The 16,771-nt window shown below is 43.6% G+C and overlaps 1 protein-coding gene across 4 annotated transcripts in view; it reads left to right on the forward strand.

The window, feature by feature from the left end:
• The window catches only part of GJD3 (gap junction protein delta 3), an 84,908-nt gene that overhangs the window by 45,006 nt on the left and 23,131 nt on the right, over window positions 1-16,771 (forward strand). For 3 of the 4 annotated variants that reach the window (XM_073607982.1, XM_073607983.1, XM_073607987.1), the window contains exon 1: window positions 13,190-13,463. The exons of the other annotated variant lie outside the window; for it this stretch is intronic. The gene's annotated coding sequence lies outside the window, so the exon portion shown is untranslated. Of the gene's footprint in view, window positions 1-13,189; window positions 13,464-16,771 lie in introns of those variants that run through there. 4 annotated transcript variants of the gene reach the window in all.

Raw genomic sequence — 16,771 nt, forward strand, 5'->3', positions numbered from 1 at the left:
GCAGTGATGTTTTGGGGTTGTCGCTGGGCAACACGGACTTTCAACTCCCTCCAAAGATTTTCTATGGGGTTGAGATCTGGAGACTGGCTAGGCCACTCCAGGACCTTGAAATGCTTCTTACGAAGCCACTCCTTCGTTGCCCGGGTGGTGTGTTTGGGATCATTGTCATGCTGAAAGACCCAGCCACATTTCATCTTCAATGCCCTTGCTGATGGGAGGAGGTTTGCACTCTAAATCTCACGATACATGGCCCCATTCATTCTTTCATGTACACGGATCAGTCGTCCTGTTCCCTTTGCAGAGAAGCAGCCCCAAAGCATGATGTTGCCACCCCCATGCTTCACAGTAGGTATGGTGTTCTTTGGTTGCAACTCAGCATTCTCTCTCCTCCAAACACAACGAGTTCTGTTTCTATTAGGGTTGTCCCGATACTAATATCGGTATCGGCACCGATACCAAGCATTTGCCCGAGTACTTGTACTCGGGCAAATGCTCCCGATACTTCACCTGATACCAGTGGTGATCAGTGAGTGGGGGATTTACAAGCTTCACCCCCCCTTTCAGCTGCTTTAGTGAAATGATCTCTACAGTGGTGATCGTGCTTGTAACTCCCCCACACCCAATCACCGCTGACAGTCACTGCATCCTCCTCCAGTCCCCCTCCATGCCCCCTCTGTTCTGCTGTCCCCCTCCTTTCTTCCCCCTCCATGCCCCCTCCATTCTGCTGCTGTCCCCCTCCATTCTGCTGTCCCCCTTCCTTTCTTCCTCCATATTCCCCGCCATTCTGCTGCTGTCCCCCTCCTTTCTGCTGCTGTCCCCCTCCAGTTTTCCTCCGTGTCCCCTTCCGTTCTGCTGTCCCTCTCCATGTCATCCTCCTTCCTCTGATGAATGAACAGAGTCAGTGATCACTGATCTAATCTCCTGTGATTATGATGTCTCAGTTTATGAATGGAGAGGAGCTGCTGTCTTCTCTCTATTCATTTTCAGTGCAGCTGAGGCTGCAGAGAAAGGAACTGGGGAATCTCTATCCTCTGTCTCTTTCTCTGTCTCAAGGGGGAGATTTCAGGGGTCTATTAAGACCCATGGTATCTCACAAAGCCCCCCAACAGGGCTGACTAAAAAAAAAAAAAAGTATTACAATAAATAATAATAAAAAAAAATATTGTAAAAAATAATAGAAATTAAAATAAAAAACACACAGACACCATCCACCCCCTCCCTCCCTAAAAAAAAAGAAAAAAAAAGAAAGCATTGTAAAAAAACAAAAAACAAAAAATTGTAAAAAAATTGTAATAAAAAAACCCCCCAAAAAACACTGTCACGTGACATTAAAAAAAAGTTTCGGTATCGGTGAGTACTTGAAAAAAAGTATCGGTACTTGTACTCGGCCTTAAAAAAGTGGTATCGGGACAACCCTAGTTTCTACCAAACAGTTCTACTTTGGTTTCATCTGACCATATGACATTCTCCCAATCCTCTTCCGGATCATCTAAATGCTCTCTAGCAAACCTCAGACGGGCCCGGACATGTACTGGCTTAAGCAGGGGGACACGTCTGGCACTGCAGGATCTGAGTCCCCGGCGGCGTAGTGTGTTACTGATGGTAGCCTTTGTTACGTTGGTCCGAGCTCTCTGCAGGTCATTCACTAGGTCCCCCCGTGTGGTTCTGGGATTTTTGCTCACCGTTCTTGTGATCATTTTGACCCCACGGGGTGTGATCTTGCGTGGAGCCCCAGATCGAGGGAGATTATCAGCAGTCTTGTATGTCTTCCATGTTCTAATTATTGCTCCCACAATTGATTTCTTCACACCAAGCTGCTTGCCTATTGCAGATTCAGTCTTCCCAGCTTGGTGCAGGTCTACAATTTTGTTTCTGGTGTCCTTCGACAGCTCTTTGGTCTTCACCATAGTGGAGTTTGGAGTGTGACTGTTTGAGCTTGTGGACAGGTGTCTTTTATACTGATAACAAGTTCAAACAGGTGCCATTAATACAGGTAATGAGTGGAGGACAGAGGAGCCTCTTAAAGAAGAAGATACAGGTCTGTGAGAGCCAGAAATCTTGCTTGTTTGTAGCTGACCAAATACTTATTTTCCACCATAAATTGCAGATAAATTCTTTCAAAAATCAGACAATGTGAATGTCTGGATTTGTTTCCACATTTTGTCTCTCATAGTTGAGATATACCTATGATGACAATTACAGGCCTCTTTCATCTTTTTAAGTGGGAGAACTTGCACAATTGGTGGCTGATTAAATACTTTTTTTATCCCACTGTATGTGCCCAGCTCAAATTTCATGAATCGGGTTTACATCCACTTTAACCACTTACCCACTGGGCACTTAAACCCCCTTCCTAACCAGACCAATTTTCAGACAGACAGACTCCATCCGAAAGGACTGGATCAGTAGATACTGGTTCAGGGATCTTAGGTCTAAATGGGGCTTGTGTCCCTGTTTGGTTTTTGAACCGTAAACAGGTTCAAGTAGAACCGTGCGCCCCTTTCGGATACAGGAACCTCTACAATCATCTCCTTGATGCACTAAATGATGTAGTGCCTAAAGCAATAAGTCTCTTTTTGGAGGCTCCGAGGGAACGCTGGATCTTAGAAACCTCTGAGGGGAACCCCCCGCAACTCCAGCTTGTAACCGCGGGATATAGTTGAGATGACCCGCTTGTCCTGAACTATTGTTCTCCAAATGTCCGCAAAGTGCAGCAGCCTTCCTCCCACCCAATAGAGTGGGGGCGTCCCCTCAAAAAGAGGGCTTTGTGCTGGGTTTAAAAGAGTTTTGGACCCAGGGCTTTTTCTGGCCCTGGCCTTGTGGCTTGCCCCTGGCTCTAGCGCCCTGTTGGCGGCGGAACTGCCCTGGCGCTGAGACACTTGATGAAGCAGTCCCTTAAGTTTTAAACAAGGGATGCCTGGTGCTTTTCTTCACAGGAGGTAGAGAACTCTTCTGGTTATATTTGTCCAAATGATCACCAAATAAACGTTCCAGATGAAAGGGGAAACCTGCCAATAACTTTTTACAAGGAAGCTCGGCTGACCAGTTCTTAAGCCACAAAAGTCTGCACATATGTACAGACAAGAGAGCCAAACGAGAAACCTGCTGTATTGAATCCTTTAAGGCGTCAACAGCAAAACACAGTGCTCGAGGAATATCTGTCTTATTTTCAGCCAGATCATCCTCCCAGTTAGGCCTTTCCGGCCGTCTGAACTGATCCTTGACGGACTGGCAGATACTAATTATTGTAACAGCTGGCTAAATAGCTGAACCGGCCAAAGAAAAGGAAGCTTTTAATGACTCCAATTTCTTGTCAACAGGGTCTTTCAAGCCTTGTGCTTTATCTACCGGACAAGTTCTTGTTTAAGGAAGAGACTGCTGCATCTACGGCTGGCATGCTCCACTTCTTAACAAACTTTTCATCCATGGGATATAAAAGGGAAAACCTCTTAGGAGGAACAAAAACCCTGTCAGGATGTTCCCAATCAGCATACACTGCCTGTTCCAACAGAGGGTGTAAGGGGAAAGCCTGTGCGGCCTGAAGAGGCCTCAGGGACCCCAAGGAGGACCAGGCCCAGTAACCTCTATAAGAGGCAACGTAAAAGCAGAACGAACCATCTCAGTAAGTGACTGGATCAAAAGCCTCTGCGACTGAAAGGTAGACATCAACTGCGGGATGGAGGCAATCATGCCAGCAATCCTGTGCTCTAACCTGGCTAGGGACGAGGACAGTACATCCTTGGTAATAAAGGTTGAAGCAGCAACATTGACTGTAGGCTCAGATTGCCCAGATGCCTCTGGTCTTTCAGGGGATTTGACTAGGTTCATCAGGAACTACTGACGACATAGGTGTGGCCCTCCCTGTAGTGTTAGTCCCACTCCTCTTTTTTTGAAGACATTTACTAGCCAAAAAAAGAGAGTACCTGGGTGTAGTATTAACACACCTCATAAGGTAGACACTTTAATAGGGCTCACCAAGCCCCTATGCAACAATCCTGCTAAGCACCTTTAGCCTGCCAAGCAACACCTGGTGACTCATGTGACCCGGGTAAGGATAATGCAAATGCCTGGTTCAGAGCCTGCTCTGTGTCCCACAGCTGCCTTCTGTAAGCACCGCATGCTTGGTATACACAGCTTGAACGTTCTTGCGCATATGTGCGTACGCACGTGCATGGCCCCGGCGAACAGGCACGGCTGTATTCGCGTATGTCATAAATCTTCGTGTGCCTAGATAAAGGCTACGGCGCATGTGCGACTTCGCGAAGCCGCGTGCGCCATTGCCACCAAACAAACTGTTGAGCACAGCAGCGCTCTTGCGAACGCACGTGCACCATGGCGAAACCAAGGCGAAATGGCACACCGTTGTGCGCCATCATACAGGTGAAAAACAGCAAGACACAAGCAAAAAAAGGTACACTTTGCAAACACCCACAGCTAGCCCAAAACTCCCCCATATGGTCACTACACACAGGTGTCCAGCCTCTAGCTAGCTTGACTGATTGTTACAATCACTGGGACACCCCACAATAAGTAAATAAAGGGGTTTCACGTACCCATCCAGGGTAGCTTAGAAACTAAGAGCCCAATCTTCACCTATCATGGCGGGTTCCTGTCACTTGAGGACCTTCAAGGACTTGGTACCCTTTTCATGTTTAGGGTCCACTCCTACTTGGACCTGTACAGCATCCTGCAGGAATGCCTTAGAGCTGTGGTGTGTGGTGTGGTGTGCGGTGTCCAGGATTCCACTTGAATCTGCATGATCCAGCGCCAGGAGGCCGCATTACATGTAAAACCTTGCAGGATCTGGAGTCTTCTTTGCGAGGCTCGGGTATCATTTATCTAAGCATATAGAGCCTGTGTCAAATGGATCTGATTGGTCAATCCCTTGATTCATTTAAGAACCGTTTGTGGGACTAGAGACCTGAAGCTCAGAGGGCTCAAACAACCATGCCATCCATACTTCCTGTATGGGAGGGGTTATATAGGGGATCACTTCCTGTCTAAAGACCTTTGGTCTACCAGTGTCCATTCACCTTGAGATGAAGTATAACCCAGTAGGTAATGAATATTAGCCTAACTCTGTCTCATGAAGTATGAAAAAGAAAAATAAACCCGATCACCAGCTTCTGTCAGAGGGACATTGGTCCTGAACACGGAGGGCCGCCGCCGCCTCATCAGTGCCCACCAGTGCCACCTACCAGTACCCACCAGTGCCACCTATCAGTGCAGATCAGTGCTGCCAATTAGTGCCCATCAGTGCCTCATCATAAGTGTTGCTTATTAGTGTCACCTACCAGTGCCCATCAGTGCCACATATTAGTGCCACCTATCAATGCCACCTATCAGTGCCCACCAGTGTCGCCTCATCAGTGCCCATCGGTGCCACCTTATCAGTGTCCATCAGTGTCGCCTTATCAGTGCCTATCAGTGCCCATCAATGCAGCCTATCAGTACCCATCAGTGCAGCCTCATCAGCGCACATCAATGAAGGAGAGAAATTACCTGTTTGCAAAATATTATAACAAACTATCAAAACAGTTTGTTTGTTTTTTCAGAATTTTTGGTCATTTTTTGTTTGTTTAGCAAAAAAAACAAAAGCCCCAGTAGTGAATAAATACCACCAAAAGAAAGCACTATTTGTGTGGGAAAAAAAGATAAAAATTTGGGTAAAGTGTTGCATGACTGCACATTTGTCATTCAAAGTGCGACAGCGCTGAAAGCTGAAAATTGGCCTGGGCAGAAAGGGGGTTTAATTGCCCAGTAGGCAAGTGGTTAAAGAAGTTGTATGCAAGCCGCGATGAAGTCGCGACAGCATGTTGGATTCGAAATCGCGGCAGTGTGAACCGTGGCTAAGACCAAAATGTTTCAGTATATGACAGGGAAACGACATAGGTTGTTATATTTCTTATTCATACTTACGTTGTAACTTCCCAGATTGTTACTCATTCCACATTGGAGAACTAGGCAGTGCTACAGACGTCAGGCTGCACTAATGGAAATGGTGTTTATATCTAGCAGGTTTTACTAGGAATATACACTGGAGGCCTGGGCAGGGGGCTCATCATTGTGTTACTATCCCAGCGCTATTATCAGCTGAAAACATCCAATTGCTTTATGTTGCTCTACTCAAAGAATAAAGGAACACAAAAGAAGGCAAAACTATAGGCATAATATAAACAGTACCCAAAGGCCATATAAAAAATGGAAGGATTCTCAGCTTAGCAACCTATGTACACATTTTTAGCACACTTTGAGGACAGGAACAGGAACAGGAACAAGTAAATCCACACAAACATTTCTGCCTACGATCATTCCTAAAAACTGTAACATAATGTACTTCCTCCAGGGGCACCTCAAACGTGGCACAACATTTTTAGCTTCATACAGAGAGGCTGTTGCAGGGGCAGATTTATATAAGACATCAACACAGCCAAGAACTGCACAGGCACCAGAATTTATATGATTGCATAATTTTTTTAGCCAGCATGCCAGTCCAGAAAGTACATGTTGACCCTGGATGATGCCTGAAACAAGATGGCTCTGTCTTTCTGGAGAGAAAAGCAGATAATACCTGTAACTGTTACACCTACATAATATTTAATATGCATGCACTTTGATTAAGTCCAATTTGAATAAAATGAGCCAGGGACATCATGCTATAATCATCAACGCACAGAGTTTCCAGTCACCCATCTTCCTGGCCGCCAACTAGCCCAAGCCATTGTGGTGCTCCCAGCCACTGTGATGTGTTAATCGTAGAACTACAGAATAGGCAGAGAAAATGGAGAGAGATGTTCGGTGATGTATTAAAAAGACTAGTACAAAGCTTCCCAATCCTTTCACCACTGGGCATCAATGTATGGTTAATAATAATAATAACAATGAACATATTAAAAAGTCAAGTATTGCGGTTTGAATATACAGTATACACACAATACCGTATATTGTGTGTGTGTGTGTGTATATATATATATATATATATATATATATATATATATATATATACTATGTTGTCAAAAGTATTGGGATGCCTGCCTTTACATGCGCATGAACTTTAATGGCATCCTAGTCTTAGTCTGTAGGGTTCAATATTGAGTTGGCCCACCCTTTGCAGCTATAACAGCTTCAACTTTTCTGGGAAGGCTGTCCACAAGGTTTAGGGGGGTGTCTATGGGAATGTTTGACCATTCTTCCTGAAGCGCATTCGTGAGGTCAGGCACTGATGTTGGATGAGAAGATCAGTATCCACTATCCAAAAGGTGTTCTATTGAGTTGAGGTCAGGACTCTGTGCAGGCCAGTCAAGTTCCTCCAACCTAAACTCGCTCATCCATGTTTTTATGGACCTTGCTTTGTGCACTGGTGCGCCGTAATGTTGGAACAGGAAGGGGCCATCCCCAAACTGTTCCCACAAAGTTGGGAGCATGAAATTGTCCAAAATGTCTTGGTATGCTCATGCATTAAGAGTTCCCTTCATTGGAACTAAGGGGCCAAGCCCAACCCCTGAAAAACAACCCCACGCCATAATCCCCCTCCACCAAATTATTTGGACCAGTGTACAAAGCACTGTATTTTGAATGCACCGATACCAGTTTTTTCAGAACAAGTAGGAGTACAGATACTTTTTATCAAATACTCGCCGATACCAATTAACGATAACTATTTTTTGCATGCAATGCGGTGCAATTCAAGCCTATACAAAGTGTATTGGCTCAAATTGCACTGAAAAGAATCACATGTGATTTGAACAAAAATGCGGTGCAATTCCTGTCCGAATCACATGCAGTTTCCTGCAGTCACTACGACAAGCCTGGGTTCACACAGGAGCAGTGCGGAAAACTGCATGCGATTGAGACAGGAATTGCATCACAATTTGAGCCCATTCATTTTGTATAGGCTCCAATTGCATTCCTGTTCAAATCATATGCGATTCTTTGCAGTGTGATTTGAGCCCATTCATTTTGTATGGGCTCAAATTGCACCACACAAAAAAGTATGGTTTTAGTATTGGAGCATTTGTACGATTACAAGTACTCATGCAAATGCTTAGTATCGGCACCAATAACAGTATCATTGCAACCCTAATATGTATTGTAATATGAAGGAGCCTAGGATCACCAGCCAGCCCACTTTGTAAAAGCAAAACTGACTTTATTTTCAAAACCCAGGCAAAAGAAAAGAGCTTCTCGGCAGCATAAGCAACATAAAACAGTCTATAGCTTCTGGTATACAAAAACAAAACTACAGTCCACCGCCAGTAACACTCAACCACTAACAGGGTTTTATTGTCCCCGTCTGTTCCAGGGGTCCAGAAAGGTTAGCAGAGCCTAGCAAGGTCTTTGCAGATTAACAGCCTACATGTAGGTAGGTTGTAATATATATGTAGCTCGCTATTTAGTAGCTGGACCACATTGTTCACATGACCGCAGTTTCCTCCTGGTCCGCAAGAGAGTTACACCACACACAGGAGAGTTACCCCACATGCACGGGTGCAGATGACCCTGCCAACAAACTTGGCATAGACCGCAGTATACGCCCATCACATAGGGTTGCCACCTTATCCCTTTAAAACCGAACACATATTAATTAGACTGTGACTGATTAGGGTGGTAATTAACATTACTTGGTGCCTTATCTGCATTAAATTAGCATCAGAACCTGTGTAATTCATATGTTTGGGTCTATAGGGATGAGGTGGCAACCCTACCACCACACACAACTGAAGAACACCTCTAAAGAGACCATGGCTGTTTAGTCAGTTTTTAGAACTTGTTTAGAGACTTGGAACGTGACTACCATGAAGTGCTTCGGATTGAGTCAGACGCTGTTCCTTGACTGGCTGGAATCCTGATAAGGGATGTATTTAACATCCAAAACCCAGAAGCTCTCAGATCTCCACATGGTTTGCCACATCTCAACGTTACCATGTATCCTTGGCAGAAACTGATCCCTGTGCTGGACACCGACCTCTTGTGTCGGCCTTTAGCGGTACTTGCTCACTGCCAGGTGCAAGGGAGACATGAGTTGCGAGTTGTCTGCCCATTGTGCCACATTCGCTGCATGGAATACACCCATTGGGCTACTTGCACCAGCCACTGCTGCATGGAAGAGACAGAGGGACATTCCCACCTTAGCTCTGATGGAGTGCTGACATCTCGAACACCTACAATTCCTTCCTGCCCCTCCACTGCTGCAAGCTCACTTGCTCTGCTCTCCTTCAGGAAGCATCTGGCTTGACCCCTCCCATGGCACCTGGGGTCGAGCAGCTGACCTCAGCGCCTTCAACAGGAGAACCACCTGTTCTCGGCTCAGCCCACCTCCTGTCTGCAAGGCTCTGAAATGTCCTCTGCTGCTGCGCTGTTGGCACCTACAGTGGCAGCAATGTTCACCATACCCCTCCCAGATGTTACTAGCACTATGTCCATGCTGGATCCTGACCAACTGGTGCTTTTGCCGTTTATTCCAGAAACGCCTATTGCTACTACCTCATCTGGGGTCCCAGGGTCTCCCCAGCCTTCACCTTGCTGTCTGGAAAAGTTGGTGAAGATTTCCTGGAGTTGTAGTGGGAAGCAACATTCCACCTCTCCAGAGGCTGTCATACCTTTACCTTGGGTTTCTGAGGAAGCAGCGACTCCAGTGTTCTCTGCATTCACCTCCAAAAAAAGACTGGCCCTCGCAATGATAGCACCGTCCCGAGGATGCATATCTCCCATGAGGAATGGTTCCCCTAGGCCAGAAGCTGACTCAATTGTCTTGGATGCAAAGACACTTTGATAATTATGTTTTTGACAAATACAGGTTTATATTCCCCTTATGTGCTGAAGATACTGTTCAGACAGCTCGAGGAGGAGAGGCCAGAAAAATAGGGCAGAGCTGTCTGGGAGAAGCTCCATGTTCTGTGGCACCTCTGAGAATTCCAGAATCAGAATGAATTAACTCATGCCCGCTTTCATTAAATCTACAAGGAATGAAACCTTGGTAGGCATATTTTCATGGACAGAGTGGAACTGGTTAAGCAGGACTATGCCAATTATCAGGTGTATCGAAGACCCACCCGGCCACGGGAGAAAGGGTCTGGCTCCCAGATGCTATCTTTTATGTCTAAAACTTACAGAATTCTTATAATGTTTTAAAATTTATACCGTTGGTTGTACTGCCTGTGAAGTTTGTACATTCTTGTTCAGTCTGTTTAACTATTCATTGTTTATGAGTAATTCACTATGTGATGTGCTATTATTTGGGGTTTTAGTTAGTCGCAGCTGGGACAACATGAGAAAAAGGGAGGGCGAGTGTAGGTAGGTTGTAATATATGTGTAGGTGGTTATTTAGCAGCAGGCCCAGGCTGGAGAAGGGGTTAAAATTTTTGGCTCAGTTCCCGGGCTTTTGGTTTTGGCGGGCTTACCTGTTATATAAGAGAGAGCGGGACTGACTGGTGGCTGGAGAGCAGAACGCAATGGAGACACACCTGTGAGCGCACGTGTGGTGCTGAAGATACCGCGGGTCATGGACAGTGGGCATGTGCAATTCGTTTCGTTCAGAATTCGTTTTTTAACAAATTTCGACAAATTCGTTAATTCGGGAATATCCGAATTAACGAAAACCCGTTTAACGAATTTTTCAGAATATTTGTAAATTCGATAAAATTGGACATTCGTAAATTCGGGCATTCGTACATTCGTACATTCGCAATTTACGAATGTACATTCGTACATTAGTAAATTAGTGAATTCGTAAATTTGTAAATTCGAAAATTCGGAAATCTGAAATAATAGTTAACTAATAATAATTTAACTATTAGTAATTACTAGTAACTTTTAAATTATAGGTATTGTAATTTCCTTTCAAATTTGGCTGTTAGTGAATGTAACACATACAAATTTATCCGAAGTTATGAATGATCCAAAAAAATGGAATGGAACGTAATGAATTCATAATAATAAATAACAATAATAATAATAACATTTTAATATTATTATTTATTATTAATCTGTTCCATTCCATTTGTTTAGATGCAGCATTCGTTTTGGATAATTCGTAACTTCGGATAAATTCGTATTTGTTACGTTCACTGACAGTCAAATTTGAAAGGAAATTACAATACATATAATTTAATAGTTAGTTACTATTTCAGATTTTTGAATTTTCGGGTTTTTGGATTTTCAAACTTCGAATTTACAAATTTCCGAATTTTCTAATTTACAAATGTACGATTTTACGAATTTACGAATGTACGAATTTACGAATGTGCAAATGTAAAAATGTACGAATGAACGAAAGTTCGAAATTACAAATGTATGAATGAACGCATTTACGAATGAACGAATTTACGAATCGCGATCATAACGAATGACCCGAAAAACGAAAAAAAATAATAAACTAATGAAACGAAAACGAAAATGAACACATTTTTTGGCTGTGCGCATGTCTAATGGACAGCATTCAAGTCATGGACCTTGCCTATATGGACTCTCGCCTCACGGAGGTGTGCCTGGGCCACTAGATTATTCTAGTTATGGTTAGGGAAAAAATGTTGTTCATATTGATCTGTATGCCGCATCATGGTTAGTAAAGTTACAATAACCATGCTAAGCCTGGTCTGAAGTGATTCAAGGGGTGGATGCTGGATCTGGTGTATTCCAAAGAACCTGGGTCTGTAACGCACTATTAGGTATGGAGTTAACATCACTACAAAAGGTTAACTCGGCAAGACAAGGAAGGAGGAGTGTAGTTGCTATGTGTAACCAAGTGAAGAAACACGCTACAAGCAACCAGTCGTTAGGTGTGGTACCCGGTAAGGTGACAGGTCCTCCGGTAGCAAGGGGCTTGATGTTCTGGCACCATCTCCTGCGATCTGTCTTCCATAGCACCTGGGAGCAGACTAGTATTACAGAGATCCATGACCTGGCCACAATGTACAGGAAGCTAAGGAGTTAACAGTGAGAATGCATGAGGTCAGTGCTAAGTGCTCAGTTGGACCCCATTTATGTTACTGGGAGTGAGGTAACAGAGGAACACTGGACTGGTGGAGTGGGTGCAGTTCAGAATATCCCTCCTAATGCAACATACAAGTTACAGTGTGTAATGAAACTGGAAATATCTATTTTCAGAGGTACTCTGCACTTTATTACTGCACACAGTGAAGACTCATCTCGACTAAAATTTAATTATTTGGCCTGAACCCCAAACGATATGTCTGGCGGAAATCCAATACAGCTCACCATCCAAATAACACCATTCCTACAGTAAAGCATGGAGGTGGTAATATTCTGTTAATGGGGGTGTTTCTCTGCAGCAGGGACTGGAGCTTTTATCAGGATAGAAGGAAAAATGGATGGGACAAAATACCATCAAATTCTTGAGGAATATCTGCTGCCCTCTGCCAGAAAATTGTCAATGGGAAGAAGGTTTTACCTTCCAACATGACCATGACCCAAAGCACACAGCAAAAATGACCACACAGCGCTTGAAGGAGAAAAAGGTGAATGTCCTTGCATGGCCCAGTCAGAGCCCAAACTTAAACCCCAATGAAATTCTGTGGAATGACTAGAAGACTGCAGTCCACAAATAGTCACCATCAAATTTACCTGAACGTGAGCAGTTCTGCAAACAAGAGTGGGCAAATATTGCAAAGTCTAGATGTGCAAAGTAGAGACATATCCCAACAGACTAAAGGCTGTAATTAAAGCTAAAGGTGGTCCAACAAAATACTGACATAAGGGGGGTAAATCCTTTTTCCAACTCCGTGATTCTGTTTTTGATTTTTTTTTCTCTGACATGTTGGTATTATATCTTATATTTGGATGCTATAAGTTGCACTAATAAATACAGCTGGATAAAGCAAAAACTGTGTCTTTCTTCATTTCAGGCTGCTGCAGCAACAAAATGTGATTATTTTAAAGGGGGTGATTCCTTTCTTTACCTACTGTATATATACAGTATATATATAAATTTTGTTTTATCGTACAGAATTAGTATAGTATAATATAATAATGACTATGCTGGACATGTAAAGGGACAGGCACACAGTTAAAGAAGACAGATATGAAGTACAATACAGGCACCTAGATATCTACAGTACATTAAATAAGAATCAGAAAGAGAAAGGAAAGAATGCAACCCAGTAATACTGAAACTGAGCATTCCTTAACACTATCAACATCTGCTGAGGACAACATCCTTCCAGGTCACATGTTCTGGCACAGGCTCTCTGTGAGATATCATGTCTGTGGACAGTAAGCTTCTGGGCCAGCATTTTGTTCCAGTAGCTGTTAGGAAGGAATCAAGCTGTGGCCCTAGTCACAGAGGAGGAAGAAGCTGACAGTAAAGGATACAAGGGAGGTGGGAGCTCAGGGGGTTTCAGGAAAGTTGCCATCACAAGAACATTGTTGGAGAAAATTCTGAGAAATAAACGGTTGAATAGAAAACCTTCTTTCAGCAGACTTTGGATATCAAGCTGCCGTGCAAGGTATGTAACTTAGAAACATAAAGGTGCTAGTGGGTATGCTTGCAGCAATTATCATTGTCTTCTTGACACTCAAATGCTAGGCAGTAGAGATCTGGCCAAGTTCCGACAATTCTTGGTAATGATGGAGATTTTTCCCCCCACAATTGCTTTTCCCACATTCTTATTACCCAATGAGGCAACCTATCATAGTGACAGTCCAATAGTAATGTTAGTTACATAGTTACATAGTAGATGAGGTTGAAAAAAGACACAAGTCCATCAAGTCCAGCCTATGTGTGTGATTATATGTCAGTATTACATTGTATATCCCTGTATGTTGTGGTCATTCAGGTGCTTATCTAATAGTTTCTTGAAACTATCGATGCTCCCCGCTGAGATCACCACCTGTGGAAGGGAATTCCACATCCTTACCGCTCTAACAGTAAAGAACCCTCAACGTAGTTTAAGGTTAAACCTCTTTTCTTCTAATTTTAATGGGTGGCCATGAGTCTTGTTAAACTCCCTTCCGCGAAAAAGTTTTATCCCTATTGTGGGGTCACCTGTATGGTATTTGTATATTGAAATCATATCCCCTCTCAAGCATCTCTTCTCCAGAGAGAATAAGTTCAGTGCTTGCAACCTTTCCTCATAACTAATATCCTCCAGACCCTTTATTAGCTTTGTTGCCCTTCTTTGTACTCGCTCCATTTCCAGTACATCCTTCCTGAGGACTGGTGCCCAGAACTGGACAGCATACTCTAGGTGCGGCCGGACCAGAGTCTTGTAGAACAGGAGAATTATCGTTTTATCTCTGGAGTTGATCCCCTTTTTAATGCATGCCAATATTCTGTTTGCTTTGTTAGTAGCAGCTTGGCATTGCATGCCATTGCTGAGCCTATCATCTACAAGGACCCCCAGGTCCTTTTCCATCCTAGATTCCCCCAGAGGTTCTCCCCCCAGTGTATAGATTGCATTCATATTTTTGCCACCCAAATGCATTATTTTACATTTTTCTACATTGAACCTCATTTGCAATGTAGTCAGGGCCGTCTTTAATATTGATTGGACCCTGGGCAAACATTTTCTTGGGCCCCCCTCCCCCATGCAATTTCACTCTCCACCTGCTCTGAATCTACAATAAATAGCAGCTAGACTCAAAATCAGTTTACTGAATTAGATCAGGAAGTGATTGCGATTGGTTGACAAAGGTTACAGTTTATCATTACCACTCACTGACTGGCTGCTAGAGGTTACAGCACACATTATGGCTTACTTATTATTTTCTAGAGGTTACAGCACATGGCTTCTGCCTGTTGCTGATTGGTTGCTAAAGATTACGGTACATCAATACTGCTCACTGATTGGTTGCTAGAGGTTACTGGACATCCTTACCACTCACCAATTGGTTACTAGAGGTAACTGTACATGTGCACATGCACCACAATTCAGGGTGCTGTGGCACCATGCTATTTTGAAAAAGGGTTCCACCTCCAATTTGCTTGCCTTGCAGAACAGGCTAATGATAGGGTCAATGACCACCGTTGTAGGCAGGACTAGTTACATATTAATTCCGAAGCTATTTACATATCAATGCAGGTTATTTAAATTTAAACACAGGGCCTGCAGGTGAGTCATCTGTGCACAGCAATAGGCAGAGCTGAGCAAGACCTGAGATATCAGGACACAGCATGGGACTAAAACTTCAAGGGGCAAGGGAATTTGAACTGGGATAGTTGGCAAGTATGAGGCAGCTGCTTTGGGCCCCAAAACAATGATGGGGCCCAGGGCAGATGCCCCTTTTGCCCCACCTTAAAGACAGCCCTGCATGAAGTTGCCCACCCTATTAATTTGTTCAGATCTTTTTGCAAGGTTTCCACATCCTGCGGAGAAGTTATTGCCCTGCTTAGCTTAGTATCGTCTGCAAATACAGAGATTGAACTGTTTATCCCATCCTCCAGGTCATTTATGAACAAAATAAATAGGTTTGGTCCCAGCACAGAACCCTGGGAGACCCCACTACCCACCCCTGACCTTTCCGAGTTCTCCCCATTTATCACCACCCTCTGATCTCCCCTTGTAGCCAGTTTTCAATCAATGTACTCACCCTATGGTCCATGCCAATGGACCTTATTTTGTACAGTAAACGTTTATGGGGAACTATGTCAAATGCTTTTGCAAAATCCAGATACACCACATCTACGGGCCTTCCTTTATCTAGATGGCAACTCACCTCCTCATAGAAGGTTAATAGATTGGAGTGGTAGAGTGGGAGATGTGTTGGTAGTGCAGGTATGTATAGGCAAATGAAAAGCAAACACAGAGCTCTTCCCTCCCCACTCTCATCTGGAGGAATTATCTCGCACCTTTGCCTGGCTCTCAACCTCCACAAGCCACAACAGATGCAAACAGGTAAATAAAAGAACCGGCAACTCCGTAGGAAACAGCAATCTTTATTATCTTCTATAAAGGGGTGTGCAAACCAGAATACAAAAGTGCTAACGCGTTGCATCTCACAATGCCCACAGCTAAGATTAAGGCCCTTGTGGGCCGAAATGCGTTAGCACTGGTGTGTGCTGGTTTGCACACCCCTTTATAGAAAATATCTGTTTCCTGCAGAGAGTCATTGAGTTGCCAGTTCTTTTGTTTGCAGATGTGGGCCAATCTATCCCCCCACTGCTGCATATACTCAGCTATGGTTCACTTCCCTCAGCTCTGTTTATCACTAGAGCATTATACCCAATAATTCCAGGTATAAGTGAGAATGTGGATTTCACCCTTCCTCCCACAATGTACCTCTAGATGCAAAAGTGACCTCCAGAAAAACAAATTATTAAGGAGCTAGAACTTTAAGACTAATTTGTATGATCAAGTGAAAGGAAACTGTCATACAAGTTCACTGCATGTGGTCAGGTGGCTAACATAAAACATGGCTTCCCTCGAAAGGGTACCCAGAAGTCAATATAACAATAGAAATATTGAAAGAAGTGCCAAAACCAAACAATGAGAGAGTTCAAAAACATATAATTATTCATAATGCAATCACATAAAACAGCCAATGCATTTGGGGGCACATAACCAATCCACCTCCATCAGGGCTACGAAGTAAATGAAACAGGATAATAAAAATAGGAACCTATATCACAACATTGTAACATAAATTCCAATTTTCATTATCACGTTTAATTTATTTTGTAGCCCTGATGAAGGTAAAGTGGTGTTTGGTCCCGAAACGCGTTGAATGTTTCATGTGAGCAATTAGGAATAGCATTCATTTTTGTTTGACATTATGGTGGAGAACCCTTTAAGCCTACACTCAAGTTGAAAAATAT

This window comes from Aquarana catesbeiana, linkage group LG12 (assembly GCF_042186555.1).
Source record: "Aquarana catesbeiana isolate 2022-GZ linkage group LG12, ASM4218655v1, whole genome shotgun sequence".
Lineage (NCBI taxonomy): Eukaryota > Metazoa > Chordata > Amphibia > Anura > Ranidae > Aquarana > Aquarana catesbeiana.